The sequence below is a fragment of the Eptatretus burgeri genome, chromosome 5 (genome assembly GCF_056783735.1).
Source record: "Eptatretus burgeri isolate ZD-2024b chromosome 5, Ebu_testis_v1, whole genome shotgun sequence".
Taxonomy (NCBI): Eukaryota; Metazoa; Chordata; class Myxini; order Myxiniformes; family Myxinidae; genus Eptatretus; species Eptatretus burgeri.
Window position 1 is genome coordinate 56,831,624 of NC_140965.1, and position 16,506 is coordinate 56,848,129.

Consider the following 16,506-nt stretch of genomic DNA (forward strand, 5'->3'; position numbering starts at 1 on the left):
AAGGATTATGACCTTTGGTGAAAAGTTCCTCTGGAACATTCCAGGAACGATATAACATCATATAGGCTATATGGCATTTCACACTCCTCAGATTATCCATACTTTGATGAAATCAACGTAAAAACAAACTTGAAGGAGGCACCACGGGCAAGGTGTTCGAGACAGAGAAAAATGGTTTCAAGACTTTAGGTGGGGAATGACCTCAAGATTAAGCATAAAAAATATTGTCATCCCAGCTCTCAAAGTTTGGGCGGTCATCTGATTTTTATTTCAAAATTTGAAATTTTCGAAGTTTATGACCTTGTGAACTTGACATTGTGACCTTGACCTTGGGACTAATGAAAATTGAGCTCTGTGCGGCTATGCAGGTGGCATTGGGCTAACCAAATACCGAAACCCCTGCCAGATTCGACAAACCCCTCAGAGAAGATGGATTTTTATGTCAAAATTGCAATTTTCTAAGTTCGTGACCTTGTGACCTTGGGACGAAAATGAAAAATCGAGCTCCGTGGGGCTATGCAGGTGCCATTGGGCAAACCAAATACCAAAACCCCAGCCATATTTGACAACCCCTCGGAGAAGATGCAAATTGAAATCGGCCACCCCCTAAAAACACAATTCGCAATTTTCTAAGTTGGTGACCATGTGGCCTTGACCTTGGGACGAAAATGAAAAATTGAGCTCTGTAGGGCTATGCAGATGCCATTGGGCTAACCAAATACCGAAACCCCTGCCAGATTCGACAAACCCCTCGGAGAAGAAATTTTTTTATGTCAAAATCGCAATATTCTAAGTTCGTGACCTTGTGACCTTGACACGAAAATGAAAAATTGAGCTCTGTGGGGCTATGCAGGTGGCATTGGGCTAACCAAATACTGAAACCCCTGTCAGATTCGACAAACCCCCTCGGAGAAGATGCAAATTGAAATTGGCTACCCCCTAAAAACACATGTTTTTTGGGCGTGGCTCTGCCCATAATGGGCACAACATGCCCATTCTCAGGAAAACGCAACTTGATCATGATATAAACCTTCCACCAAAATTTCATCAGGATCGGATCAAAACCCACGGAGCTATGCTCGGGACAGACAGACAGACAAGCCGGTAGGCGGATATGGGTAGTCGACTACCCAATAGAACCTGATGCGATGGGGAATGGGGAATGACCTGAGGATTAAGCACAAGAAAATTCATGATTCAAGCTTCAAGGGTTAATGCTGCAGATTGTTTTTTCGTTAAAATAGCCCCACATTTAGAGGTTTTTCGGCCATTGCTACGCAACAGAGGGGTCCATAGCAACGGTTCTTTCTCACATATAAATAGGATATACCATGAACCTACCATACCAGTTTCATGTATATCCGACTCATAGTCTCTGAGATATAACGAACTTCGTTTTTTTATTGTTTTCGACCAGGGTTCATTCATAGTCTATCTTCTCCGACAGTTTTCATAGGATCCGGCTGAAAATTTTTCACAATATGGCTGAATGTACTCCCCACAGTCGCTCGTGGCCCGATTTTTGAAAAAATAAATTATTTATGATTTTTCAAAAATTTCAAAGTCCCATTGCTAGGCAACGGTGGTGTCCATAGCAACGGTTCTCATTTGCACACAACTAGGTCATGGCATGAACCTACCAACCAAGTTTCATCGAAATCGCCATTGTATTCACTGAAATCACCATTTTAAATACTGATAATAAGGGTAGAACAAATCTCAAAAAAACATTTTTGTAATTTTTATTTTTTTGATGAGATCGACTATCAGACAGACAGACAGACAGACAGACAGACAGACAGACAGACAGACAGACAGACAGACAGACAGACACACACACAACAATAACGAATATAGTGGTCACATATTTTTCATGAAAATATTTTTTGCGTGAACCAATATCTGTGAGTTGTGGACTGCAATTCCCACCCATGGGAATACCCTCAACCAGTTGAAACATTTTCCCACAAAGACATAAAAGTATTAAATAAAATAAAATTAACAACATCCTTCAACTTTTGCTTATCAAAACAATGAAAACTTTATTATTTATTTTGAGAAAAGAATGCTCTATCAAAACTGATACATAAAAAATTATTAAAAGAGTTAAAAACCTTGTTAATTACTTTGAAGAGTGAATCCCTCTCTGACTAATCCAAATTTGTATATAAAGTTGAAAAATCAAAAACTTCAACTGACTTGATATTGAGGCATCTAAGTCTAAGAACTCTAGAGAATAATTAATGCTCCAGAAAGTGTTAATACCAGAATTCTTCTCAATTGCTGAACAATATTTCCTGAACTGCTCCTGAACAACTTGTAAGCTTGAGTTAACTATAACCAATAACTATTTGGTGGAACACTGCCTGGCATCCGCTATAAACTTCGACTTGATCGGGTTCTTCTGAAGCTTAGAAATCCAGAAACACCGAGGAATACAAAGATTTATCTCTTCACATATAACACTGAAATTATTAACAAAAACTTCCTGATGCTCAGAGATATCTTGGAGCGACTTATGACAAGGAACATGTGTGCTATTTCCTCTACAAGTGAAAGTAATCATATGAATGCCGAACTCTTAATAAAACCGATACATAAAACTTTTTACAAACCACAACAAAACTATTCGCAGCCTTATCCACTGGAGCTATTATGTAGCCATCATGGGGATCCCAAATGTCTTTACGAACACTCGGCTTGTTCAACACTGGTTTAGAGCCTGGTGTTGACTTAGCTTAGCGGTTAGGGTGGTGGCTTGGGATCCTAGGGTCCTGAGTTCGAGCCTCGTCGGCCACTGAATTAACACTAGGGCGTTTACTCAGCCTGTCATCCTTCCGAGGTCAGTGAAATGAGCACCAGTGTACTGATAATTGGGGCACTGCATCAGTGGCAGAGCCGTGCCCCTAACCAATGATGCAACCAGCAGCCAAAAAGGCAGCAGACGACGGGAACACTGGTTTAGACCCACCAAGTGAAAGCAATCCCCGACTCCTGAAAAACTTAATCCTATTATCCAGGACATCCAAAACTCTGTTAAACCATGCATTGAACCTGTTTACAGATAACAAAATATGCACCAAGTTGAAGTTAACAAAACTAGAGACAGAATTCACAATTGAAGACCGAATGCAGCTCCAAGGTTGAGTTACTGGTTCCCTATATTTTGCTCACATTTTCATCAGATCCCTAATTTCACTATTACTCATTATATTCAAATCCCCAGAAACCACGTATCCACAAGGACCATATAAAAAAGGGGAAGACGAACATGCACAGTCAGTTTCCAAAATGTCTTTTACTATATCTATTCTAAGAGTTTTAAGAAATTTCCCATAATTGAATAAGGATTGTCCTATGGCTTTAATGAAAGTGAAATAAACCTTCAATGGAGTTCGCTCCCTAACTTTATCTGGTAATAAACTCTCTACACGAGTATCCCAAAAATAGAATGAAGCCGAAGCCTATCTACTTGCTTGCCGGAAAAATCACAAATTAAGAACTCATGGATCTTATCAACTTTGGGAGTAGTCTTCTTTATCAGAACACTGCCACAAAAAGTTTCGATCAAAAACAAGCACATGCCAAATGAACCTGCCAAACTCCGGAGAATATTAGCCAAGACTTCTTTGGAACATGACCTCAGAAGAACATAAAAATCATGAAAAACATTTCTTTCATAAAAACCTTTAAGTTTATCAATTACCTCTGAAATTTACGTTTTTGGAGCCATACAACACCACATGATGTGACCTATGACATTGAAATTATCATAAAAACATTCTACATGTGTAGTCGCATCTATGGTGAAAATTTTGTCAATTGGATAAGCGGTTGCAGAGAAAACATGGACAGACATCCCGATGGACGGACGGACAACCTGTTAACATAATGTCACCAGCGACTTCGTCAGTGGAGGCATAAATGTATAAAAATGTATGGAAGGAACACACAAACAACAACAACCATGCAGCTGCCATTACAGCAGCAACAACTAAGTGTTACAAAAGATTAATTTTCCACTTGTTTCACTTAATTTTACATCCTCATTGAGATTCACAGAAAAACATGCAATATGATTGTGAAGTCCAGTATAACATGCTGTCTTTTGATTAAATCCGTCAGCGAAGCGATGGGTAGGCACACCTCGTGTCCCCAAATCGAGCCATGCTCCTTCAGCAGTGTGATGTGCTTTGTAAGTTATACTGTTTAACATTCCAATCTGAGCACAGCGCCTTGGATGCTGGCTGGGTTCCTTGGTTAAAAATCCCACATACTGTCTTCAGATGTACTGTACGAGTGTTCCAAAAAGACCTGGACAACTTTGGTTGTTATTATTGTTGCAGCCACGGGTACCGAGACACCAGCTTGTCACTCAGGGGGATTAATCCCCGGTTGTCCTCGGTAGAGCCGGACCTGGGGCCACCGCTCACAATTAAGGTTGCAGTACGGCGGGTTGTTTTAAAATCACGAACGCCACCCAGTCAACCACGAGTTCCAGTGTCAACCATCGAATTATTCCGTTTAACTAGAGGTCACGTGGTTACCTGAGCGGGGAGCGCGCCCTCGGCAAAGCACCAATGTTATCTCGATTAGATTTTAATTAGGACGGCCGAGCATTTTAACCGCTGGTGCGTGCCGACGATTTTTGGTCAAATTTGTGGAAATTACCTCCCAGACGATCTCGGTTCGGACAAAAGCAGACCAATATAAGGAAAGGACAAACATGGACAGGTTGGAAATCGACAAATGATTTATTAATTATAAGATAAATTAATAAAAATAACCTAATATTTGCTGAGATAAATAGAGAATGAATTTCAAAGCAAAATCAATCAAAATGCCAGGAAAGAGACAAAGAGCAGATGCTTATCGGGGGTTGACTTACAGATAAACACAGACAAGGGTACCCAACGGATTATTCAGGGGGGGGGGGGAGGATCGTCTCGCTCACCAGAGTAGTCGACCGTGAAGTAAAAACGTCCTGAAATGTGTGCGTGTGTGTCACGTCCGTTGCCAGCACCCAGCCTTGCCCTGCACCCTCTCGCGAACAGCCTTGAACTCCAATCGATGTTTGGAGGGCACTGAGATCATCTGACATGGGTTTAGACCCTGGTGTTGTTGGTGACCGTCCCATGCCTCACTTGTTGGTGGCGCTACTCACACCCACACACGCACCACACGCTCGCTTGCCCAAGCACTGGGAAGGACAAATTGTCTCGTTGTTGGCGCTGGTCAGACACCCACTTCTTGCTCGCTTCTCAAGCTTACGTCTCGTTCTCTTCTCCCTCCCTGGCTTTCTTTCGCCTCTACTTTCCCTCTCGCTTTTTTCCCCTCACATAATGTACCTCCCGTTCGTTTTATATCTCCGGGCCGTCTTCGCGGGTGCAGTCCGCCCCAAACTCACCCCGCCCCACTTGCGCATGGTTACCATGATGACCCGTGCGCTCCCTAAAAAGGCGGGTGTCGGAGCTCGCGAAAGATTGTTGCTGAGGAAGAATGGGGGGTGGGCTTCAAAGCTCGTGAAAGAAATGTGTGTAAACGTGTCTGTCGTAAAGAAAAAAGCTTCCCATAAGAGAGGGGATCTATTCTTTACCCTTCTCAAAGCATCATATTTTTAATCCCATTAGATATGGGGATGGGGCTAATCTGAACATGCATTTAAGGAAATAACTGTCTGAGGACCTGGATGTGTGGATGCATTCATCAGACCGGATTCTGAAATCCATAACAATATATTTGGTACCACATATGATACAACGATACCATTTGTTTTATACAATACAGAAACTCATAAGGTTTTCCTTACTTTCAGGTCTGGTGGTTTAATGGAAAAGAATATGGCGACTCCATAGGAGAGAGAGAGAGAGCCCAGTGTGTCAAATGGTTCAGTTCAGAGACGAGATCCGACAATCAAGTTCAGCGGAATTTTCTGAACAAGATATGGAAGGAATCCACCATCGCGGATGAGTATCAGAGAGTGAGTGGTACAATCGGTTTATAGAGACTGGAATTTGTCAGAAACAGAAAAGTACCGGTTGACCAAGCACAAGTGCAGCAGATGTTGAACGAGTGCTTGAATCATTTCAACAAAGTCCCAGAAAATCAATTTGACGCACCTCCAGAGACTAGGACTACCAACCACCACTGCACATAGGATTTTGCATAAAAGACTGAAGCTTTATGCCCATGAGGTGCAGATTCTGCAGGAATTCAAACCAAACGATGGACCCAAATGTAAGGCGTTTGCCTTGGAAATGTTCATTCGCACAGAGGATGACGAAGATCACCTGAAAAAGGTCATGCTTACAGATGAAGCTTGCTTTCATGTGTTGGGGAATAGCAATCAGCACAATGTTAGGATCTGAGGCTCTGAAAACTCCCACGTTATCATTTAACACATACATGACAGTCCAAAGGTCAATGTGTGGTGTGGCCTTCTCCATGACCGCTTGGTGGGTCCGTTTTTCTTTGTGGAGGACAGAGTGACCCCACTGATTTACATGAACACGTTGGAAGGATTTACCTTCCCAAAGATTGAAGTCCTGAATTAAAAATTTCCAGGTTGCTTGATTGGCCAAGATGGACCAACCACCTGGTCAACACGATCATCAGACATAACCCCACCAGACATTTTTTGTGAGGGTTTGTGAAAGATGTTTCTACAACACCAAGGTTGTAAACCTGCAGGATCTTCGTTCTCGGATCACAGCTGCATGTGCACCATTGGACGCAAACATGCTGAGCTGAACGTGGCAATAACTCGCATCCCACCTTGATGTAGTGCGTGCGACAAATGGAGCTCACATTTAAGTGTACCGAAGGAGCTCACAAAACCCTATGAGTTTCTTTATCATATAAAGTAAAAGGTATCAGTGTATCCTTTGTGGTTCTAAATATATTAACAACCAAACTTGTTCAGGTCTTTTTGGAACACCCCATATATTGTCCTTTGAATGCATTTAAAATTGCACTGATGTATACTAATGGCCTTGTCCACTATAAATGGATGAGGTGTGTGTGTGTGTGTGTGTGTGTGTGTGTGTGTGTGTGTGTGTGTGTGTGTGTGTGTGTGTGTGTGTGTGCGTGCATGTGTGTGTGGCATGTTATTTGTGGAGTTCTATTGGAGCTTTCTGATGTGGAATGTGAGACACCAAAATGATCAGCACGACCTCTTGAGGTGATTAGGCTAATTATCTACAAAGAACCCAGAATAATTCCCTTGTTTTAAATGCACACCATGTTAAGGTGTTTCGAACAGCAGACTAGGTCCTTCCACGGCATGGCATTGCAATTACAAAATTATAAACACAAAGAATGAAAACATTGTAATAAAGCATGTATTAATTAATACCAATAATACAAACACCAAAAATAATAGCTGTATCACTTGGTAATAATAGTAATGAATGTGTACCCAAGTCGATTTGCAGCAAGCAAAATATATAATTTTACCTCTGGTACCGAAGGTGAAGGAGGTTATGTTTTCACCCCTCTCTGCCTGTTTGTTTGTGTATAGGATATCTCAAAAAGTTGTGGACGAATCCGATGAAATTTTGTGGACAGGTTGGATGTGTGACAAGGACGAACTGATTAGATTTTGGTGAAGATCCGGATCCGACTGCCGTAATTTTTTAAGTGATTCTTCACCATTGATACCGGGCGTAGTGGTGTGCGCCTGTAATCCGGCTACTCGGAGGCTTGGGTTGGAGGATCGCTTGAGGACGGGAGCTCTGTGCTGGGCCGTGCTATGAGAGGGTGTAGGGCAGCCTGGAATCATGGCGAAACCCAATCCTTATCCCTGTGTCGTAAGAGGCGACCAGGTTGCATCAGGAAGGACATCCGGCAAAAAAACTGTGCCAAATCGGTATGCGGATCATAACGGATGATTCGCTGTGGCGACCCCTAACGGGAGCAGCCAAAAGACGAACAACAACATTCTTCACCATTGAGAGATAGGGTCAAAAATGATATAGAGCACAATATATCAACAAGTTGTGGACGGATTTGACCAAAATTTGGTGAACACGTTGTGTGTATGACAAGGAAGAGTTTTTCAATTTTAGTTAAGATCCGAATCCGAATCTGGATCTGATAATTTTTTAACTGATTCTTCACCATTGAGAGATGGTGGTACCTGCAACACCACACCCCATGATCCATTGAATCCACGACTCCCAGGTCCGAGCAAGACGTCTGTCGACTTCTGGCTCACAGCCAGCAGACATGAATATCACTGCCAAGGTAAGTGAATGTCTCCGTGACCTCAACATCCTCACCACAAACAGGTACAGATAGGATAGCAGCATCCAAGATGTCATTGAAAGCCGAGATATGAGTTTTGACCCAGGAAACCCACAATCCCAGTGGCTCTGACTCCTCATTCAGCACCGCGAGGACCTCAAAGGGATATCTGGAGTCTCTGCAAAGATGACTGCATCATCTACGAAATCAAGGTCAGAGATCTTGACATTCCCAAATTATGCACCACAGCTTGATCTCTCTGACATCCTCCCCAGAATCCTGTCCAAACAAGTGCTGAAAAGTGTGGAGACCAGTACACACCCCTGACAAACTCCAGTAACAACTGGAAATAAGTCAGAGATGGTACCACCACATCTCACAGCACAAGTCAGAGTAGCAGAGTATAGTTCAGACATCAGATTAATCAGTATTGGTAACACCCCACGAAGACCAAGAATCCTCCAGAGGGCATCCCGATGTGTGGAAAGTGTTTGGCAAGGCCAATTGCTTAAGTTTTGGTGAAGATCAGAATCTGTATCCGGATCCGATAATTTATTAAGCAATTCTGGACCATTGAGATATGGGGCTAAACTAATAAATAGCACGATATCTCAAAAAGTTGTGGACGGATCCGGATGAAACTTGGTGGAGAGGTTGGGTTTGTGACCACGACAAATTGTTTCGATTTTGGTGACTGAAGATCCGAATCCAGATTTGGATCCGAGAATTATTTGATTTTTAAAGTAATCCTTCACCATTGAGAGAAAGGGCAAAAAACAATATAGTCCTGTATAGCATGATATTTCAAAAATGTAATGGGCCCGATATGTTCTCGTGGATCAGGAATTATGTGGCGGCGGTATGTGCTCCACTGAGTGCCCTTCTAGTTTCTAAGGTGATTCTTCTCCATTGAGAGATGGGGCCAAAAATGATAGATAGCATGATATTTCAAAAATGTAATGGGCCGGACATGTTTTCATGGATCAGGCATTACGTAGTGGAGGTATGCACTCTACTGAGTGCCGTTCTAGTTTCCTTATTTTTTGGGCTATTTTTAGTCGATTTTTGGTATTTCAGTGCTATTTAAAACTATTTTTTCCCCAAAATAGCAAAAAGATAGGTTTTCTTTCGTTTTATTTACTATTTTGGAGATTTTTGTGGTCGCAGTGATATTTTTTTCACTATTTTTCTGTACTTTGTTTTTCACCAGATATGTTGATATTTTTTTCACTATTTTCCTGGACTTTGGTGTAAAAAAACAAAGTATAGAAAAATAGTGAAAAAATATCAGCAAATCTGGTGTAAAAAACAAAGTCCAAGAAAATAGTGAAAAATAGCAACCACTTTGGTGTAAAACGAAGTACAGAAAAATAGTGAAAAAATAGCAGCAAATCTGGTGAAAAAACAAAGTCCAGGAAAATAGTGAAAAATAGCAACCACTTTGGTGTAAAACGAAGTACAGAAAAATAGTGAAAAAATAGCAGCAAATCTGGTGAAAAAAAACAAAGTCCATGAAAATAGTGAAAAATAGCAACCACATTGGTGTAAAACGAAGTACAGAAAAATAGTGAAAAAATAGCAGCAAATCTGGTGAAAAAAAACAAAGTCCAGGAAAATAGTGAAAAATAGCAACCACTTTGGTGTAAAACAAAGTACAGAAAAATAGTGAAAAAATAGCAGCAAATCTGGTGAAAAAAACAAAGTCCAGGAAAATATTTAAAAATAGCAACCACTTTGGTATAAAACGAAGTACAGAAAAATAGTGAAAAAATAGCAGCAAATCTGGTGAAAAAAAACAAAGTCCAGGAAAATAGTGAAAAATAGCAACCACATTGGTGTAAAATGAAGTACAGAAAAATAGTGAAAAAATAGCAGCAAATCTGGTGAAAAAAAACAAAGTCCAGGAAAATAGTGAAAAATAGCAACCACATTGGTGTAAAATGAAGTACAGAAAAATAGTGAAAAAATAGCAGCAAATCTGGTGAAAAAAAACAAAGTCCAGGAAAATAGTGAAAAATAGCAACCACTTTGGTGTAAAACAAAGTACAGAAAAATAGTGAAAAAATAGCAGCAAATCTGGTGAAAAAAACAAAGTCCAGGAAAATATTTAAAAATAGCAACCACTTTGGTATAAAACGAAGTAAAGAAAATAGTGAAAAAATAGCAGCAAATCTGGTGAAAAAAACCCAAAGTATTGGTTGCTGTTTTTTTTCCCCCCATTTGTTTTCTTCAAAAACTGCCGATTTAAAATAATTTTTTTGTCCTATTTATTTCCTTATTTTTTTGTTTGAAACTTGCTGTTTAAAATCTATTTTCACCTTTTTAGCTTGGTGTTGGCTTAGTGGTTAGGGTGGATCCTAGGATCCTGAGTTCAAGCCCTGTTGGCTACTGAATTATCACCAGTTGGGGTTGACAGCCTGTTATCCTGTGGTTGGCAAAATGAGTACCAGTGCACTGGTAGAGGGGCACAGCATCAGTGTCACAGCTGCACTTCCAAGAAATGATAGCTACCCGACAGCCAAGCTGCCATACACCAGAACAGAACCAATTTTTTTCTATTTGTTACAAAACTGGCTATTTTTTTTTTAATCTTTTTTGTTGTTGTTGCAAAACTTTCTATTTAAAATTTATTTTTTCCTCTTTTTTTTTTTTGGTCCATAACTCACAGTTTGAAATATATTTTTTCATATGGAAAAAACACAAGAAAATATTTTATTTTTGGATATTTTTTTCCTGTTTTTTTTCCACTACTTTTTTGACTAGGGTAATCTCCACGCTTTCCCAAGCACATCTGGGCTTGGTGAAAGGCAAAATAATGCTCAAGCAGTACAGCAGATGGGTATGCTACAAGGCTGTGAAGACCAATGAAAATTTGGTCCAATGGACCAACGGGCTCATTCGTTTTTTTTTAAAAGAAGTGTAAACTGTTCAGCTTACCCCATTGTGACCAAATTTTTTTTAACTATTATTATTTGCTATTAGTGTACATTATTCTAATAGTGTACATTAGTGTACATTATTTTGCTATTATTTGCATTATTAGTTACAGTGTACAGAGTACAGAGAATTAGTGTACATTATTTGCTATTATTGTACATTATTTGCTATTAGTGTACATGAGCCTGGTGTTGGCGCAGTGGTTAGGGCAGCGGCTTGGGATCCAAGAGGTCCTGAGTTCAAGCCCCGTTGGGCCACTGAATTAATACACCAGGGGGTTGACTCAGCCTGTCATCCTTCCGAGGTCGGCGAAATGACTACCAGTATACTGGGCCGGTGTATACCCCGGTTAAAATAGGTGTACCATATCCCTGTGTCGTAAGAGGCGACCAGGGTTGCATCAGGAAGGGCATCCGGCGTAAAACATGTGCCAAATCACTATGCGGATCATACGGATGATCCGCTGTGGCCACCCCGAACGGGAGCAGCCGAAAGAAGAAGATTAGTGTACATTATTCCTCACAAGCAACTACCACCCGTTACTTCGCTGAATGGATACTAAGGGGGGGGGGAGAGGGAGAGAGAGATAAAGGGGTGGGAGATAGAGACAGTGGGGGGGGGGGGGAGAGAAGCCAAAGGGGTGGGAGAAAGAGAGATATAGAGAGAGATAGAGGGAGATATAGCGGGAGATATAGATATACAGAGGGTGAGGGAGAGATAGAGGGGGGGAGAAGCCAAAGGGGCGGGAGAAAGAGAGATATAGAGAGAAATAGAGGGAGATATAGCGGGAGATATAGAGAGAGATAGAGGGAGATATAGATATACAGAGGGGGAGGGAGAGATAGATAGAGAGATAGAGAGGGGGAGAGATAGAGAGAGAGGGGGGATAGAGAGAGAGGGGGGAGGTAGAGATAGAGAGGGGGGTGGTGGGGAGAGAGATCAAGAGATCGAGAGATGTTGGAAAGAGCATCTAAAACCAAAGCTTACCTTGCCGGGATGTTTAACTCCCCACGGATCTTTGACTGTTCGAGAGTGAAACATGAACATCACCGCCATGCCTCAAGACAGTGCCGGGGAAGGGGGTGTTCTCGACTTGTATTTGGGAGGGAGAAAGGGGCTGAGAATAGCAAATGGCGGAGTCCAACTACTTCGTTTACTTAATGTCAATTTGTAATTTTATTTTAAAAAATGAAAACCAATGTGATAATAAATGTCAATTACGCCACTGTTGACAAAAATCGAAGCTTGTAGAGTACTCGAAGAGTGAATTAAGCAATTAATGAAGCACTCCAACAAAACAGCTGATAAGGAACAGCTGTCTTGGCAAGCGATAGCAAGCTGATTGGTAATGGGACACAACTGCAAAAACAAAAATATCACCAATTTCTTACCATTTTCAGATTTCACTCCAGATTTTGACACTTATTTAGTCCACCAGTTCCGATCCTCAAATCCAATTACTTTAATCATTACAGTATACACTTTAATTAGTCCGTGAGAGGTCATCGGGGAAAATCTCCAAGGCTGCAGACAAAACGTGCATTACCTTATTTCCTCTGCGTGGGTTGAATCAAAATGTACCTTTGTTTCCTCAAAACGGTGTCTTCATTCAATGATAGAAGATGCATTGTTCAGTATTCAAATATACACCAGATGCCTGTGCAGTATCTCTCTCTGTTTCAAGGCAAGTGTTTTTGAAAGGGCCAAAACAAAGCTTAAGACCCCTGTGAAGGAGAGCAGCTAACCAAGGATAGAGGCTGTTTTTGTTTTAATTAAATAGACCCATTAATTATCTTCAAAAGGGTTGTTTAACTTTACCTAAAACACAGTTTTCATTCCTTCACTCCCTTGGAGTTCCCTGAGTATGCACGCAACAGGCCGTGAGGTTTCATGGTTTTGGAGTTATGGACGACACACACACACACACACACACACACACACACACACACACACACACACACACACACACACACACACACACACACACACACACACACACACACACACACACACACACACACACACACACACACACACACACACACACACACACACACACACTTATTTTTATAGATATCTTGCTCAGGCATAGAATAAATATGTGACTACTCTCTGCTTATTCAAGCTTGAACTTGAACAGCACCACTAAAGATACCTATACCTGCTGGTATGATGGCAATGCTTCATTAAAGCAGAAACAATCTAATGAGACCTCTGGATGTTCTCCACGACATGAGTTGACTCATTCAGTTAAATAACTTAATTGATTTAGATGATGATGATTATGATGACGATGTAGCATACTCTTCACACAGTGTTGGTGCTGCCAAAGCAGTTTCTTGGCAAGGGTTAGACTGGGTGATTTGCCACTGCCTTCCAGCGTTGTTTTTCCATGCTCCTCCTCACTAGGAAGCAGCACATATCCTCACTATTTAAATGCTGAACGTCAATCAAGCAAGCAAGCAACATGTACCATTAAAAAAAAAACATTAAAATAAAGTCTTTGGTATGACTCAACCAAAGTTTGAACCAATGACCTCCCATCAGACTGCTATAACCATTACGTCACTGAGTCTGGTTGATCCAGACAGCTGACAATATTGATCTTCCATCCATCCCTTCCCCCAATATGTCCCTCGCATTCATGAAAAGTAACTTAACTTAATACGAACAAGGCAGATTTTACTGTCACACGGAGACCAAAATAAAAGACACATTTTTCTATTATGAACACATTTTATCATTGTGATGATTTTTGCCAAACAAGAAAGAGATTTTTCAACAAATTGTTGGAGGCATAGCTGGCTAACATAATGGCATGTCGAACAGTGAATGATGGCAAGCGTTCATGCCATGGACATATCATGTACACAAAATGATTTTGAATTTTTGAATCCCACCTCCTCTTCCCCATGGCATACACCCCCTTTCCCTCTCCACCCTCACTTCCTACCATCCCCTCCCAATCATCTTTCCCTTTAAAACCTTCCTCTTCCCCACTTCCCCCCCCCTTGTTATTTTCCCTCTCCTTCCTCCCTCACTTTCCTTTTCCCAAATTTTGCTTTTCTCAGTCCCCCTTAACACTTTGCCCTGGAATATGTACATGTTGAGGTTGAAAATAGTTATTTGATCTTTCCTTGATTGTAAAGATTGGAGCTTTCCTCATTTAGGTGACGGACTGAAGAAAGCTTCATGCTGATGAAATCTCATGCCATGTTTCATTACTTTGGTGATCCACAGCCACCACACATTCTTTTTTTCAAAGAAAAATTGGAGCTTTGTTTAAAGGCATCAGTAGTTTTAGCAGGTGTAGAGATTTGTATGCAATAGACATCGGATTTCTTTTTTGGATTAAAAAATCTGGAACGTTTCCTTTGATATACAGAGACGTAAGGATCTTTCAGATTCATATCCTGAGATCTCATTCTCAGCGACTCTTCACTTGGACAAGTAGGCCCAGCCAAAGGCTACTTCAAATGTATGACTATTATGCCACCTGCACTTACCAAAAAGTACAATTACATAATTGTGATGCAACTGGATTAAAGTCAAGTGAGACCATGCTGTTTAACCAATTTTACAAATATAAGAAAAAAAAAACAATGAAAAGGTAGCCATGGCTGATGTCACATGGCTGATGCTATCTCATACCCAATTGTCACATTTCAAGATATCCATTTTGGCCAGTTTGAGCTTAATTGGACGTAGTTTTACACATTTGAATTCTACTTGCAGCATTTCTTGATTGGTCAACAGCCTTTCAGAAGCACTAAATAAGCTGTGAACGAAATAAGTAACTTTTGGCTCTTTGGCTTGACCCCCGAGACATAAGGAAATGCCCTCAGAATCCTTATTTTGTACACAAAGTCAAGGCTTGTGGAAGAGCTAGGACTGGGAATGGACCAGGACACGACATAACAAAAGGAACAGTAGAAAGAGGGGGGAAACACCACCGGGAGGGTTGAGGGACAAAATCGAGGAAAGTTGGACAAATGAGGGATGTGGGGAGGAATTGCTCAACAACTATACACTGTCATGTTGGGATTGACAATGAAATATTGCTGAACAGCATGCTTTAAAAACTTGAGATTGCAAATTATTGCTCTATTCATTATGACAGTGGGATAAATGATCAGCTTTAGCATTTAATGCTGCAAAGATGTGTCCATAAGGTCAGTCACCCTCATACCAACAATGGAAATACTAGAAAGACAATCGGTAGAGCGCATACCTCCGCCACGCAATACCTGATCCACGAGAACATATCGGGCCCAAAACATTTTTGAAATATCAAGCTATGCAGTACTATACGTTTTTGGCCCCATCTCTCAATCGTGAAGAATCAGTTAAAAAATTAAATAATTCTCGTATCCAGATTCGGATTCAGATCTTCACCAAAATCGAATCAGTACATCCTTGTTACACACCCAACCTGTCCACAACTTTTTGAGATATCCTGCACACAAACAAACAAACGAACAAACAAATAGACAGAAAGGGGGTGAAAACAACCTCCTTCACCTTTGGTGGTGGAGGTAGTAATTGCATGCTGCTGTGAAAAAAAAAACATCGAAAATGACGAGTTTAGCTCCCATCTGAGCACTTGCCTCACTTTGATGTGATCTGATATCCTGTAAATCCCAAATACTGTTAATTTGTGAAGATATTGTTTTCCATGATTTATTTCTCGAAAAATAAGTTGGTTATCGCAAACACACTGAACAAATTACAAATGTCTGCCATATTCAGTGAAACGTCGTGAGGCCTGTCAAGCAGGTTCATGAAAAAGACTTGAGACAAAAACTTTTCCCCCCACATGATCCCACAATAAGGTAGAAATAATTGAGGCAACTAATTACAAAAGTAATATCAGCAGATTGTTGCCCCGCGTGTGTCGTGCAAACCATGGAGAAGCAATTGGTTCACTGTACCTGTGTGTCTGTCAGTCTGTCGATGATAGAGGAACTAAATTTTTTCAATCGAATTATATATTTTGAACACCGCAGAGCACGAATCAGCTCGTTTGTACTTCCAAAAACCTTCAGTTCAGCAGTACTTTGGCAAAATTGTACGCCGTCTCGAGCAATCAAATTTGCCGCTCGGTCTCTCAGGATGGGGAAACATCGAGATTCACACAAAATGGCAGCGCCAAGCCATGTAATGGTACATTTGAGCTAACTGCATCCAAATAAAAAGGGAGGGGTACCCCTTTCTACGTCCGTTTTTCTTAACAATGTGTGGGGAGAGGTGTTATATGAACACTCGTTTTCTAATGTCATTGTTTTTTTTTTTTTAACTTGTAAGTACGATCATGTTTTGAACCAT

General features: G+C 40.9%; 1 protein-coding gene across 2 annotated transcripts in view; it reads right to left on the reverse strand.

Moving 5' to 3' along the window:
- LOC147026490 (E3 ubiquitin-protein ligase MARCHF8-like) overlaps positions 1–16,506 on the reverse strand; it is a 448,650-nt gene that overhangs the window by 53,264 nt on the left and 378,880 nt on the right. The gene's annotated exons all lie outside the window — the stretch shown is intronic.